A 16870-nucleotide genomic window follows, 5' to 3' on the forward strand; every position below is an offset into this window, starting at 1 on the left:
AACCAGTAGTAACATTAACATGATGCTTTATCTGGACCTCCACAAGCCAACCAGTAGTAACATTAACATGATGCTTTATCTGGACCTCCACCAGCCAACCAGTAGTAACATTAACATGATGCTTTATCTGGACATGGTTCTACAGGACCTCCACCAGCCAACCAGTAGTAACATTAACATGATGCTTTATCTGGACGTGGTTCATCAGGACCTCCACCAGCCAACCAGTAGTAACATTAACATGATGCTTTATCTGGACATGGTTCTACAGGACCTCCACCAGCCAACCAGTAGTAACATTAACATGATGCTTTATCTGGACATGGTTCTACAGGACCTCCACCAGCCAACCAGTAGTAACATTAACATGATGCTTTATCTGGACGTGGTTCTACAGGACCTCCACCAGCCAACCAGTAGTAACATTAACATGATGCTTTATCTGGACCTCCACAAGCCAACCAGTAGTAACATTAACATGATGCTTTATCTGGACCTCCACCAGCCAACCAGTAGTAACATTAACATGATGCTTTATCTGGACCTCCACCAGCCAACCAGTAGTAACATTAACATGATGCTTTATCTGGACCTCCACCAGCCAACCAGTAGTAACATTAACATGATGCTTTATCTGGACCTCCACCAGCCAACCAGTAGTAACATTAACATGATGCTTTATCTGGACCTCCACCAGCCAACCAGTAGTAACATTAACATGATGCTTTATCTGGACGTGGTTCTACAGGACCTCCACCAGCCAACCAGTAGTAACATTAACATGATGCTTTATCTGGACGTGGTTCTACAGGACCTCCACCAGCCAACCAGTAGTAACATTAACATGATGCTTTATCTGGACATGGTTCTACAGGACCTCCACCAGCCAACCAGTAGTAACATTAACATGATGCTTTATCAGGACCTACACCAGCCAACCAGTAGTAACATTAACATGATGCTTTATCTGGACCTCCACCAGCCAACCAGTAGTAACATTAACATGATGCTTTATCTGGACCTCCACCAGCCAACCAGTAGTAACATTAACATGATGCTTTATCTGGACGTGGTTCTACAGGACCTCCACCAGCCAACCAGTAGTAACATTAACATGATGCTTTATCTGGACGTGGTTCTACATGACCTCCACCAGCCAACCAGTAGTAACATTAACATGATGCTTTATCTGGACGTGGTTCTACAGGACCTCCACCAGCCAACCAGTAGTAACATTAACATGATGCTTTATCTGGACGTGGTTCTACAGGACCTCCACCAGCCAACCAGTAGTAACATTAACATGATGCTTTATCTGGACGTGGTTCTACAGGACCTCCACCAGCCAACCAGTAGTAACATTAACATGATGCTTTATCTGGACGTGGTTCTACAGGACCTCCACCAGCCAACCAGTAGTAACATTAACATGATGCTTTATCTGGACGTGGTTCTACAGGACCTCCACCAGCCAACCAGTAGTAACATTAACATGATGCTTTATCTGGACATGGTTCTACAGGACCTCCACCAGCCAACCAGTAGTAACATTAACATGATGCTTTATCTGGACCTCCACAAGCCAACCAGTAGTAACATTAACATGATGCTTTATCTGGACCTCCACCAGCCAACCAGTAGTAACATTAACATGATGCTTTATCTGGACATGGTTCTACAGGACCTCCACCAGCCAACCAGTAGTAACATTAACATGATGCTTTATCTGGACCTCCACAAGCCAACCAGTAGTAACATTAACATGATGCTTTATCTGGACCTCCACCAGCCAACCAGTAGTAACATTAACATGATGCTTTATCTGGACATGGTTCTACAGGACCTCCACCAGCCAACCAGTAGTAACATTAACATGATGCTTTATCTGGACGTGGTTCATCAGGACCTCCACCAGCCAACCAGTAGTAACATTAACATGATGCTTTATCTGGACATGGTTCTACAGGACCTCCACCAGCCAACCAGTAGTAACATTAACATGATGCTTTATCTGGACATGGTTCTACAGGACCTCCACCAGCCAACCAGTAGTAACATTAACATGATGCTTTATCTGGACGTGGTTCTACAGGACCTCCACCAGCCAACCAGTAGTAACATTAACATGATGCTTTATCTGGACCTCCACAAGCCAACCAGTAGTAACATTAACATGATGCTTTATCTGGACCTCCACCAGCCAACCAGTAGTAACATTAACATGATGCTTTATCTGGACCTCCACCAGCCAACCAGTAGTAACATTAACATGATGCTTTATCTGGACCTCCACCAGCCAACCAGTAGTAACATTAACATGATGCTTTATCTGGACCTCCACCAGCCAACCAGTAGTAACATTAACATGATGCTTTATCTGGACCTCCACCAGCCAACCAGTAGTAACATTAACATGATGCTTTATCTGGACCTCCACCAGCCAACCAGTAGTAACATTAACATGATGCTTTATCTGGACGTGGTTCTACAGGACCTCCACCAGCCAACCAGTAGTAACATTAACATGATGCTTTATCTGGACGTGGTTCTACAGGACCTCCACCAGCCAACCAGTAGTAACATTAACATGATGCTTTATCTGGACATGGTTCTACAGGACCTCCACCAGCCAACCAGTAGTAACATTAACATGATGCTTTATCAGGACCTACACCAGCCAACCAGTAGTAACATTAACATGATGCTTTATCTGGACCTCCACCAGCCAACCAGTAGTAACATTAACATGATGCTTTATCTGGACCTCCACCAGCCAACCAGTAGTAACATTAACATGATGCTTTATCTGGACGTGGTTCTACAGGACCTCCACCAGCCAACCAGTAGTAACATTAACATGATGCTTTATCTGGACGTGGTTCTACATGACCTCCACCAGCCAACCAGTAGTAACATTAACATGATGCTTTATCTGGACGTGGTTCTACAGGACCTCCACCAGCCAACCAGTAGTAACATTAACATGATGCTTTATCTGGACATGGTTCTACAGGACCTCCACCAGCCAACCAGTAGTAACATTAACATGATGCTTTATCTGGACCTCCACAAGCCAACCAGTAGTAACATTAACATGATGCTTTATCTGGACCTCCACCAGCCAACCAGTAGTAACATTAACATGATGCTTTATCTGGACGTGGTTCTACAGGACCTCCACCAGCCAACCAGTAGTAACATTAACATGATGCTTTATCAGGACCTACACCAGCCAACCAGTAGTAACATTAACATGATGCTTTATCTGGACCTCCACCAGCCAACCAGTAGTAACATTAACATGATGCTTTATCTGGACCTCCACCAGCCAACCAGTAGTAACATTAACATGATGCTTTATCTGGACGTGGTTCTACAGGACCTCCACCAGCCAACCAGTAGTAACATTAACATGATGCTTTATCTGGACGTGGTTCTACAGGACCTCCACCAGCCAACCAGTAGTAACATTAACATGATGCTTTATCTGGACATGGTTCTACAGGACCTCCACCAGCCAACCAGTAGTAACATTAACATGATGCTTTATCAGGACGTGGTTCTACAGGACCTCCACCAGCCAACCAGTAGTAACATTAACATGATGCTTTATCTGGACCTCCACCAGCCAACCAGTAGTAACATTAACATGATGCTTTATCTGGACGTGGTTCTACAGGACCTCCACCAGCCAACCAGTAGTAACATTAACATGATGCTTTATCTGGACGTGGTTCTACAGGACCTCCACCAGCCAACCAGTAGTAACATTAACATGATGCATTATCTGGACGTGGTTCTACAGGACCTCCACCAGCCAACCAGTAGTAACATTAACATGATGCTTTATCTGGACGTGGTTCATCAGGACCTCCACCAGCCAACCAGTAGTAACATTAACATGATGCTTTATCTGGACCTCCGCCAGCCAACCAGTTGTAACATTAACATGATGCTTTATCTGGACGTGGTTCTACAGGACCTCCACCAGCCAACCAGTAGTAACATTAACATGATGCATTATCTGGACCTCCACCAGCCAACCAGTAGTGACATTAACATGATGCTTTATCTGGACCTCCACCAGCCAACCAGTAGTGACATTAACATGATGCTTTATCTGGACCTCCACCAGCCAACCAGTAGTGACATTAACATGATGCTTTATCTGGACATGGTTCTACATGACCTCCACCAGCCAACCAGTAGTAACATTAACATGATGCTTTATCTGGACCTCCACCAGCCAACCAGTAGTGACATTAACATGATGCTTTATCTGGACCTCCACCAGCCAACCAGTAGTGACATTAACATGATGCTTTATCTGGACGTGGTTCTACAGGACCTCCACCAGCCAACCAGTAGTAACATTAACATGATGCTTTATCTGGACCTCCACCAGCCAACCAGTAGTGACATTAACATGATGCTTTATCTGGACGTGGTTCTACATGACCTCCACCAGCCAACCAGTAGTAACATTAACATGATGCTTTATCTGGACCTCCACCAGCCAACCAGTAGTGACATTAACATGATGCTTTATCTGGACGTGGTTCTACAGGACCTCCACCAGCCAACCAGTAGTGACATTAACATGATGCTTTATCTGGACGTGGTTCTACAGTACCTCCACCAGCCAACCAGTAGTGACATTAACATGATGCTTTATCTGGACATTGTTCTACAGGACCTCCACCAGCCAACCAGTAGTAACATTAACATGATGCTTTATCTGGACATGGTTCTACAGGACCTCCACCAGCCAACCAGTAGTGACATTAACATGATGCTTTATCTGGACATGGTTCTACAGGACCTCCACCAGCCAACCAGTAGTGACATTAACATGATGCTTTATCTGGACGTGGTTCTACAGGACCTCCACCAACCAACCAGTAGTAACATTAACATGATGCTTTATCTGGATGTGGTTCTACAGGACCTCCACCAGCCAACCAGTAGTAACATTAACATGATGCTTTATCTGGACATGGTTCTACAGGACCTCCACCAGCCAACCAGTAGTAACATTAACATGATGCATTATCTGGACGTGGTTCTACAGGACCTCCACCAGCCAACCAGTAGTGACATTAACATGATGCTTTATCTGGACGTGGTTCTACAGGACCTCCACCAGCCAACCAGTAGTGACATTAACATGATGCTTTATCTGGACGTGGTTCTACATGACCTCCACCAGCCAACCAGTAGTAACATTAACATGATGCTTTATCTGGACCTCCACCAGCCAACCAGTAGTGACATTAACATGATGCTTTATCTGGACGTGGTTCTACAGGACCTCCACCAGCCAACCAGTAGTGACATTAACATGATGCTTTATCTGGACATGGTTCTACAGGACCTCCACCAGCCAACCAGTAGTAACATTAACATGATGCTTTATCTGGACGTGGTTCTACAGGACCTCCACCAGCCAACCAGTAGTAACATTAACATGATGCTTTATCTGGACCTCCACCAGCCAACCAGTAGTAACATTAACATGATGCTTTATCTGGACGTGGTTCTACAGGACCTCCACCAGCCAACCAGTAGTAACATTAACATGATGCTTTATCTGGACCTCCACAAGCCAACCAGTAGTAACATTAACATGATGCTTTATCTGGACCTCCACCAGCCAACCAGTAGTAACATTAACATGATGCTTTATCTGGACATGGTTCTACAGGACCTCCACCAGCCAACCAGTAGTAACATTAACATGATGCTTTATCTGGACCTCCACAAGCCAACCAGTAGTAACATTAACATGATGCTTTATCTGGACCTCCACCAGCCAACCAGTAGTGACATTAACATGATGCTTTATCTGGACATGGTTCTACATGACCTCCACCAGCCAACCAGTAGTAACATTAACATGATGCTTTATCTGGACCTCCACCAGCCAACCAGTAGTGACATTAACATGATGCTTTATCTGGACCTCCACCAGCCAACCAGTAGTGACATTAACATGATGCTTTATCTGGACGTGGTTCTACAGGACCTCCACCAGCCAACCAGTAGTAACATTAACATGATGCTTTATCTGGACCTCCACCAGCCAACCAGTAGTGACATTAACATGATGCTTTATCTGGACGTGGTTCTACATGACCTCCACCAGCCAACCAGTAGTAACATTAACATGATGCTTTATCTGGACCTCCACCAGCCAACCAGTAGTGACATTAACATGATGCTTTATCTGGACGTGGTTCTACAGGACCTCCACCAGCCAACCAGTAGTGACATTAACATGATGCTTTATCTGGACGTGGTTCTACAGTACCTCCACCAGCCAACCAGTAGTGACATTAACATGATGCTTTATCTGGACATTGTTCTACAGGACCTCCACCAGCCAACCAGTAGTAACATTAACATGATGCTTTATCTGGACATGGTTCTACAGGACCTCCACCAGCCAACCAGTAGTGACATTAACATGATGCTTTATCTGGACATGGTTCTACAGGACCTCCACCAGCCAACCAGTAGTGACATTAACATGATGCTTTATCTGGACGTGGTTCTACAGGACCTCCACCAACCAACCAGTAGTAACATTAACATGATGCTTTATCTGGATGTGGTTCTACAGGACCTCCACCAGCCAACCAGTAGTAACATTAACATGATGCTTTATCTGGACATGGTTCTACAGGACCTCCACCAGCCAACCAGTAGTAACATTAACATGATGCATTATCTGGACGTGGTTCTACAGGACCTCCACCAGCCAACCAGTAGTGACATTAACATGATGCTTTATCTGGACGTGGTTCTACAGGACCTCCACCAGCCAACCAGTAGTGACATTAACATGATGCTTTATCTGGACGTGGTTCTACATGACCTCCACCAGCCAACCAGTAGTAACATTAACATGATGCTTTATCTGGACCTCCACCAGCCAACCAGTAGTGACATTAACATGATGCTTTATCTGGACGTGGTTCTACAGGACCTCCACCAGCCAACCAGTAGTGACATTAACATGATGCTTTATCTGGACATGGTTCTACAGGACCTCCACCAGCCAACCAGTAGTAACATTAACATGATGCTTTATCTGGACGTGGTTCTACAGGACCTCCACCAGCCAACCAGTAGTAACATTAACATGATGCTTTATCTGGACCTCCACCAGCCAACCAGTAGTAACATTAACATGATGCTTTATCTGGACGTGGTTCTACAGGACCTCCACCAGCCAACCAGTAGTAACATTAACATGATGCTTTATCTGGACCTCCACAAGCCAACCAGTAGTAACATTAACATGATGCTTTATCTGGACCTCCACCAGCCAACCAGTAGTAACATTAACATGATGCTTTATCTGGACATGGTTCTACAGGACCTCCACCAGCCAACCAGTAGTAACATTAACATGATGCTTTATCTGGACCTCCACAAGCCAACCAGTAGTAACATTAACATGATGCTTTATCTGGACCTCCACCAGCCAACCAGTAGTAACATTAACATGATGCTTTATCTGGACATGGTTCTACAGGACCTCCACCAGCCAACCAGTAGTAACATTAACATGATGCTTTATCTGGACCTCCACAAGCCAACCAGTAGTAACATTAACATGATGCTTTATCTGGACCTCCACCAGCCAACCAGTAGTAACATTAACATGATGCTTTATCTGGACGTGGTTCTACAGGACCTCCACCAGCCAACCAGTAGTAACATTAACATGATGCTTTATCTGGACGTGGTTCTACAGGACCTCCACCAGCCAACCAGTAGTAACATTAACATGATGCATTATCTGGACGTGGTTCTACAGGACCTCCACCAGCCAACCAGTAGTAACATTAACATGATGCTTTATCTGGACGTGGTTCATCAGGACCTCCACCAGCCAACCAGTAGTAACATTAACATGATGCTTTATCTGGACATGGTTCTACAGGACCTCCACCAGCCAACCAGTAGTGACATTAACATGATGCTTTATCTGGACCTCCACCAGCCAACCAGTAGTGACATTAACATGATGCTTTATCTGGACCTCCACCAGCCAACCAGTAGTGACATTAACATGATGCTTTATCTGGACATGGTTCTACATGACCTCCACCAGCCAACCAGTAGTAACATTAACATGATGCTTTATCTGGACCTCCACCAGCCAACCAGTAGTGACATTAACATGATGCTTTATCTGGACGTGGTTCTACATGACCTCCACCAGCCAACCAGTAGTAACATTAACATGATGCTTTATCTGGACCTCCACCAGCCAACCAGTAGTGACATTAACATGATGCTTTATCTGGACGTGGTTCTACAGGACCTCCACCAGCCAACCAGTAGTGACATTAACATGATGCTTTATCTGGACGTGGTTCTACAGTACCTCCACCAGCCAACCAGTAGTGACATTAACATGATGCTTTATCTGGACATTGTTCTACAGGACCTCCACCAGCCAACCAGTAGTAACATTAACATGATGCTTTATCTGGACATGGTTCTACAGGACCTCCACCAGCCAACCAGTAGTGACATTAACATGATGCTTTATCTGGACATGGTTCTACAGGACCTCCACCAGCCAACCAGTAGTGACATTAACATGATGCTTTATCTGGACGTGGTTCTACAGGACCTCCACCAACCAACCAGTAGTAACATTAACATGATGCTTTATCTGGATGTGGTTCTACAGGACCTCCACCAGCCAACCAGTAGTAACATTAACATGATGCTTTATCTGGACATGGTTCTACAGGACCTCCACCAGCCAACCAGTAGTAACATTAACATGATGCATTATCTGGACGTGGTTCTACAGGACCTCCACCAGCCAACCAGTAGTGACATTAACATGATGCTTTATCTGGACGTGGTTCTACATGACCTCCACCAGCCAACCAGTAGTAACATTAACATGATGCTTTATCTGGACCTCCACCAGCCAACCAGTAGTGACATTAACATGATGCTTTATCTGGACGTGGTTCTACAGGACCTCCACCAGCCAACCAGTAGTGACATTAACATGATGCTTTATCTGGACATGGTTCTACAGGACCTCCACCAGCCAACCAGTAGTAACATTAACATGATGCTTTATCTGGACGTGGTTCTACAGGACCTCCACCAGCCAACCAGTAGTAACATTAACATGATGCTTTATCTGGACCTCCACCAGCCAACCAGTAGTAACATTAACATGATGCTTTATCTGGACGTGGTTCTACAGGACCTCCACCAGCCAACCAGTAGTAACATTAACATGATGCTTTATCTGGACATGGTTCTACAGGACCTCCACCAGCCAACCAGTAATAACATTAACATGATGCTTTATCTGGACGTGGTTCTACAGGACCTCCACCAGCCAACAAGTAGTAACATTAACATGATGCTTTATCTGGACATGGTTCTACAGGACCTCCACCAGCCAACCAGTAGTAACATTAACATGATGCTTTATCTGGACGTGGTTCTACAGGACCTCCACCAGCCAACCAGTAGTAACATTAACATGATGCTTTATCTGGACCTCCACCAGCCAACCAGTAGTAAGATTAACATGATGCTTTATCAGGACCTCCACCAGCCAACCAGTAGTGACATTAACATGATGCTTTATCTGGACGTGGTTCGTCAGGACCTCCACCAGCCAACCAGTAGTAACATTAACGTGATGCTTTATCTGGACGTGGTTCATCAGGACCTCCACCAGCCAACCAGTAGTAACATTAACATGATGCTTTATCTGGACATGGTTCTACAGGACCTCCACCAGCCAACCAGTAGTAACATTAACATGATGCTTTATCTGGACGTGGTTCTACAGGACCTCCACCAGCCAACCAGTAGTAACATTAACATGATGCTTTATCTGGACGTGGTTCGTCAGGACCTCCACCAGCCAACCAGTAGTAACATTAACATGATGCTTTATCTGGACGTGGTTCTACAGGACCTCCAACAGCCAACCAGTAGTAACATTAACATGATGCTTTATCTGGACGTGGTTCATCAGGACCTCCACCAGCCAACCAGTAGTAACATTAACATGATGCTTTATCTGGACATGGTTCTACAGGACCTCCACCAGCCAACCAGTAGTAACATTAACATGATGCTTTATCAGGACCTCCACCAGCCAACCAGTAGTGACATTAACATGATGCTTTATCAGGACCTCCACCAGCCAACCAGTAGTTCTACAGGACCTCCACCAGCTGAAGATAAGTAGTAACATTAACATGATGCAACACCACTAAGCACATTATCCAGATAGTGACTGTTAGCACTTGGTGGTCTATTCAGCTTCCCACCAGAATGGGCTTTAGATGAGGCAGATGAACCTGTAACCATATTACTTCAACAGTATTTAACATTATCCAGATAGTGACTGTCTATAGCAGCTTCCCACCAGAATGGGCTTTAGGGGAGGCAGATGAACCTGTAGCCAGATTACTTCAACAGTATTTAACACAAGATCCTCACTAAGCTTTACAGGAATGTACCCTGAAGGCTGTTGCGGTTCTGAATATAAACAGCCACACCTCCACCTTTGGCATTTCTGTTTTTGCTTTATTGCTACCACTGTATCATCAAAGGTATATGATATATACCTATACCTATATGTATTATCTTAGTGAGGTTCAGAGATTGTTAGTATATGAATGTCATTTGTTACTAGCAAATTATTGATTTCATGAACCTTGTTTACTTAATCTACATATGTTAACGTGGGCTATTTTTAACACTTTTCTGGGATGCTTGATTGTTTTTCTTGCTTTACTGGGAAGCTTCGCAGAGGTAGACATGCTCAGGTTATTTTTATTAGTGCGGGGTGAGCTGCACACAGTGGACTTCCTGCTAGGGCACACCGCCTCAGTGCTAACACTATAACTTTGGTTCATAGACATATGATTACTGCCTACAATAGCAGTAGGATCAGCAGAGGCACTCAGGGCAGTAAAAGGGACATAAATTAGGTTACTTACATTGTGTCTACCAACGTCCCCTGGGATAATGTACATTTACTGAAGCATTATGACAACTCAGCATCACAATGGTAGGGATTAACTGAGCTGGGCTTGGGTCATTGATAAGTCATTGTCTAAGTGTAGGGATATTGTTATCCACGTCAGCACCAACTATGTTAGGATGAAACAGTCAGAGGTCACCAAACGCAACATAGCTTCAGCGTGTTGTTAGGTTCTTGTATTTCAGAGAAAGTATCTCATGGACACTAGAGAAGATTGAACCAGGGTTAATTCTTCCCAAAGGATCTGGACAGCTGTAATTCATCTTATGGTTCCACAGGAAGTAGTAAACCTTCATTACTCCCTTCAGGGTATCTGACCTCACCTCCTGACCTCAACCCCTCCTTCACCTAGTCCACAGATGTCCATCTGCCTCCCCTATAGCAATCCTTTGATCTCCTCCCGTCCACCCAGTACATTCCACAGCCACTCTGTCTTTCTACAGATCTCACTTCTTAATATACTATGCATCTGATCTATCATGTCTTTAATATCTCAATGTTCAGAATTTTGAATCCAACAGTGTAAATCAGCTAGAAAGATGTGTCGGAATCAAGTATTTGTCTCTGGCCCCCTCCCAGTTAGGGGGAGTGATGAGCTCTACAGCACAACTCAATCGCTGGTTGAAAACGGTTTTCTGCCCCTCCCAAAAGATAGACTTTGTAGATAATTGGCCCTCTTTCTGGGACTCACCCACAAACAAGACCAAGCCTGACCTGCTGAGGAGTGACGGACGCCATCCTAGCTGAAGGGGTGCTCTCATCTTATCTGTCAGCATAGACAGGGCTCTAACTCCTCTAGCGCCACAATGAAATAGGGTGCAGGCCAGGCAGCAGGCTGTTAGCCAGGCAGCAGGCTGTTAGCCAGGCAGCAGGCTGTTAGCCAGGCAGCCAGCTTAGTGGAGTCTGCCACTAGCACAGTCAGTATAGTCAGCTATTTTTGACTCATTCTCTCTCTAACGCACCTGCTGTCTCGACTTCTGATTGCTCGGCTACGAAAAGCCGAGATACTCCTGAGATAGTGACCTGTTGCTCCCTCTACAACCACTGTCATTATTATTATTTAACTCTACTGGTCATCTATTGATGTTTGAACATCTTGAATAACAATCTGGCCTTAATGGCCATGTACTTTTATACTGTAAACCTCCACCCGGTACGGACAGAAGAGGACTAGCCACCCCTCGGAGGCTGGTTCCTCTCTGGGTTTCTGTACAGCACTGGACTGGCCACCCCTCGGAGGCTGGTTCCTCTCTGGGTTTCTGTACAGCACTGGACTGGCCACCCCTCGGAGGCTGGTTCCTCTCTGGGTTTCAGGCTGGGTTTCAGTACAGCACTGGACTGGCCACCCCTCGGAGGCTGGTACTCTCTGGGTTTCTGTACAGCACTGGAATGGCCACCCCTCGGAGGCTGGTTCCTCTCTGGGTTTCTGTACAGCACTGGACTGGCCACCCCTCGGAGGCTGGTACTCTCTGGGTTTCTGTACAGCACTGGACTGGCCACCCCTCGGAGGCTGGTTCCTCTCTGGGTTTCAGGCTGGGTTTCAGTACAGCACTGGACTGGCCACCCCTCGGAGGCTGGTACTCTCTGGGTTTCTGTACAGCACTGGACTGGCCACCCCTCGGAGGCTGGTTCCTCTCTGGGTTTCTGTACAGCACTGGACTGGCCACCCCTCGGAGGCTGGTACTCTCTGGGTTTCTGTACAGCACTGGACTGGCCACCCCTCGGAGGCTGGTTACTCTCTGGGTTTCTGTACAGCACTGGACTGGCCACCCCTCGGAGGCTGGTACTCTCTGGGTTTCTGTACAGCACTGGAATGGCCACCCCTCGGAGGCTGGTACTCTCTGGGTTTCTGTACAGCACTGGACTGGCCACCCCTCGGAGGCTGGTACTCTCTGGGTTTCTGTACAGCACTGGACTGGCCACCCCTCGGAGGCTGGTACTCTCTGGGTTTCTGTACAGCACTGGACTGGCCACCCCTCGGAGGCTGGTTCCTCTCTGGGTTTCTGTACAGCACTGGACTGGCCACCCCTCGGAGGCTGGTACTCTCTGGGTTTCTGTACAGCACTGGACTGGCCACCCCTCGGAGGCTGGTTCCTCTCTGGGTTTCTGTACAGCACTGGGCTGGCCACCCCTCGGAGGCTGGTACTCTCTGGGTTTCTGTACAGCACTGGACTGGCCACCCCTCGGAGGCTGGTACTCTCTGGGTTTCTGTACAGCACTGGACTGGCCACCCCTCGGAGGCTGGTACTCTCTGGGTTTCAGGCTGGGTTTCTGTACAGCACTGGACTGGCCACCCCTCGGAGGCTGGTTCCTCTCTGGGTTTCTGTACAGCACTGGACTGGCCACCTCTCGGAGGCTGGTTCCTCTCTGGGTTTCAGGCTGGGTTTCAGTACAGCACTGGACTGGCCACCCCTCGGAGGCTGGTTCCTCTCTGGGTTTCTGTACAGCACTGGACTGGCCACCCCTCGGAGGCTGGTTCCTCTCTGGGTTTCAGGCTGGGTTTCAGTACAGCACTGGACTGGCCACCCCTCGGAGGCTGGTTCCTCTCTGGGTTTCTGTACAGCACTGGACTGGCCACCCCTCGGAGGCTGGTTCCTCTCTGGGTTTCTGTACAGCACTGGACTAGCCACCCCTCGGAGGCTGGTTCCTCTCTGGGTTTCTGTACAGCACTGGACTGGCCACCCCTCGGAGGCTGGTTCCTCTCTGGGTTTCTGTACAGCACTGGACTGGCCACCCCTCGGAGGCTGGTTCCTCTCTGGGTTTCTGTACAGCACTGGACTGGCCACCCCTCGGAGGCTGGTACTCTCAGGGTTTCTGTACAGCACTGGACTGGCCACCCCTCGGAGGCTGGTACTCTCTGGGTTTCAGGCTGGGTTTCTGTACAGCACTGGACTGGCCACCCCTCGGAGGCTGGTACTCTCTGGGTTTCAGGCTGGGTTTCTGTACAGCACTGGACTGGCCACCCCTCGGAGGCTGGTACTCTCTGGGTTTCAGGCTGGGTTTCTGTACAGCACTGGACTGGCCACCCCTCGGAGGCTGGTACTCTCTGGGTTTCAGGCTGGGTTTCTGTACAGCACTGGACTGGCCACCCCTCGGAGGCTGGTTCCTCTCTGGGTTTCTGTACAGCACTGGACTGGCCACCCCTCGGAGGCTGGTACTCTCTGGGTTTCTGTACAGCACTGGACTGGCCACCCCTCGGAGGCTGGTTCCTCTCTGGGTTTCTGTACAGCACTGGACTGGCCACCCCTCGGAGGCTGGTTCCTCTCTGGGTTTCTGTACAGCACTGGACTGGCCACCCCTCGGAGGCTGGTTCCTCTCTGGGTTTCTGTACAGCACTGGACTGGCCACCCCTCGGAGGCTGGTTCCTCTCTGGGTTTCTGTACAGCACTGGAATGGCCACCCCTCGGAGGCTGGTACTCTCTGGGTTTCTGTACAGCACTGGACTGGCCACCCCTCGGAGGCTGGTTCCTCTCTGGGTTTCTGTACAGCACTGGACTGGCCACCCCTCGGAGGCTGGTACTCTCTGGGTTTCTGTACAGCACTGGACTGGCCACCCCTCGGAGGCTGGTTCCTCTCTGGGTTTCTGTACAGCACTGGACTGGCCACCCCTCGGAGGCTGGTACTCTCTGGGTTTCAGGCTGGGTTTCTGTACAGCACTGGACTGGCCACCCCTCGGAGGCTGGTTCCTCTCTGGGTTTCTGTACAGCACTTTGAGATATCGGCTGATGTTAAAAAAGGGCTTCGGAAAAATATTTAATTGATTGATGAATTAACATAATACTGGAGATTGCAACGATGATTAACAATTTTATTAGTCCAAAAACATCCAATTGATGTACAGATCAATGCATTTAAACTATACTGCTGTCCATCTACCAACATGTTACAATGTATTTCCATGGTGAACATAATTTTTATTCCCCAGCCAAGGACTTTCCTAAATTACTGGCTGATGGGCCCAATACAACCTACCATAACCCAGCCAAGGACTTCCCTAAATTACTGGCTGTTGGGCCCTATACAACCTACCCATAACCCAGCCAAGGACTTCCCTAAATTACTGGCTGTTGTGCCCTATACAACCTACCATAACCCAGCCAAGGACTTCCCTAAATTACTGGCTGATGGGCCCAATACAACCTACCATAACCCAGCCAAGGACTTCCCTAAATTACTGGCTGATGGGCCCAATACAACCTACCATAACCCAGCCAAGGACTTCCCTAAATTACTGGCTGTTGGGCCCTATACAACCTACCCATAACCCAGCCAAGGATTTCCCTAAATTACTGGCTGTTGTTCCCTATACAACCTACCATAACCCAGCCAAGGACTTCCCTAAATTACTGGCTGTTGGGCCCTATACAACCTACCATAACCCAGCCAAGGACTTCCCTAAATTACTGGCTGTTGGGCCCTATACAACCTACCCATAACCCAGCCAAGGACTTCCCTAAATTACTGGCTGTTGGGCCCTATACAACCTACCATAACCCAGCCAAGGACTTCCCCAAATTACTGGCTGATGGGCCCAATACAACCTACCATAATCCAGCCAAGGACTTCCCTAAATTACTGGCTGTTGGGCCCTATACAACCTACCCATAACCCAGCCAAGGTCTTCCCTAAATTACTGGCTGTTGGGCCCTATACAACCTACCCATAACCCAGCCAAGGACTTCCCTAAATTACTGGCTGTTGGGCCCTATACAACCTACCATAACCCAGCCAAGGACTTCCCTAAATTACTGGCTGTTGGGCCCTATACAACCTACCATAACCCAGCCAAGGACTTCCCTAAATTACTGGCTGTTGGGCCCTATACAACCTACCATAACCCAGCCAAGGACTTCCCTAAATTACTGGCTGTTGGGCCCTATACAACCTACCCATAACCCAGCCAATGACTTCCCTAAATTACTTGCTGTTGGGCCCTATACAACCTACCATAACCCAGCCAAGGACTTCCCTAAATTACTGGCTGTTGGGCCCTATACAACCTACCATAACCCAGCCAAGGACTTCCCTAAGTTACTGGCTGTTGGGCCCTATACAACCTACCATAACCCAGCCAAGGACTTCCCTAAATTACTGGCTGTTGGGCCCTATACAACCTACCCATAACCCAGCCAAGGACTTCCTTAAATTACTGGCTGTTGGGCCCTATACAACCTACCATAACCCAGCCAAGGACTTCCCTAAATTACTGGCTGTTGGGCCCTATACAACCTACCATAACCCAGCCAAGGACTTCCCTAAATTACTGGCTGATGGGCCCAATACAACCTACCATAACCCAGCCAAGGACTTCCCTAAATTACTGGCTGTTGTGCCCAATACAACCTACCCATAACCCAGCCAAGGACTTCCTAAATTACTGGCTGTTGGGCCCTATACAACCTACCATAACCCAGCCAAGGACTTCCCTAAATTACTGGCTGTTGTGCCCAATACAACCTACCCATAACCCAGCCAAGGACTTCCCTAAATTACTGGCTGTTGGGCCCTATACAACCTACCCATAACCCAGCCAAGGACTTCCCTAAATTACTGGCTGTGGGCCCTATACAACCTACCCATAACCCAGCCAAGGACTTCCCTAAATTACTGGCTGTTGGGCCCTATACAACCTACCATAACCCAGCCAAGGACTTCCCTAAATTACTGGCTGTTGGGCCCTATACAACCTACCATAACCCAGCCAAGGACTTCCCTAAATTACTGGCTGTTGGGCCCTATACAACCTACCCATAACCCAGCCAAGGACTTCCCTAAATTACTGGCTGTTGGGCCCTATACAACCTACCATAACCCAGC

This window comes from Oncorhynchus masou, unplaced genomic scaffold, assembly GCF_036934945.1.
Source record: "Oncorhynchus masou masou isolate Uvic2021 unplaced genomic scaffold, UVic_Omas_1.1 unplaced_scaffold_3584, whole genome shotgun sequence".
Taxonomy (NCBI): Eukaryota; Metazoa; Chordata; class Actinopteri; order Salmoniformes; family Salmonidae; genus Oncorhynchus; species Oncorhynchus masou.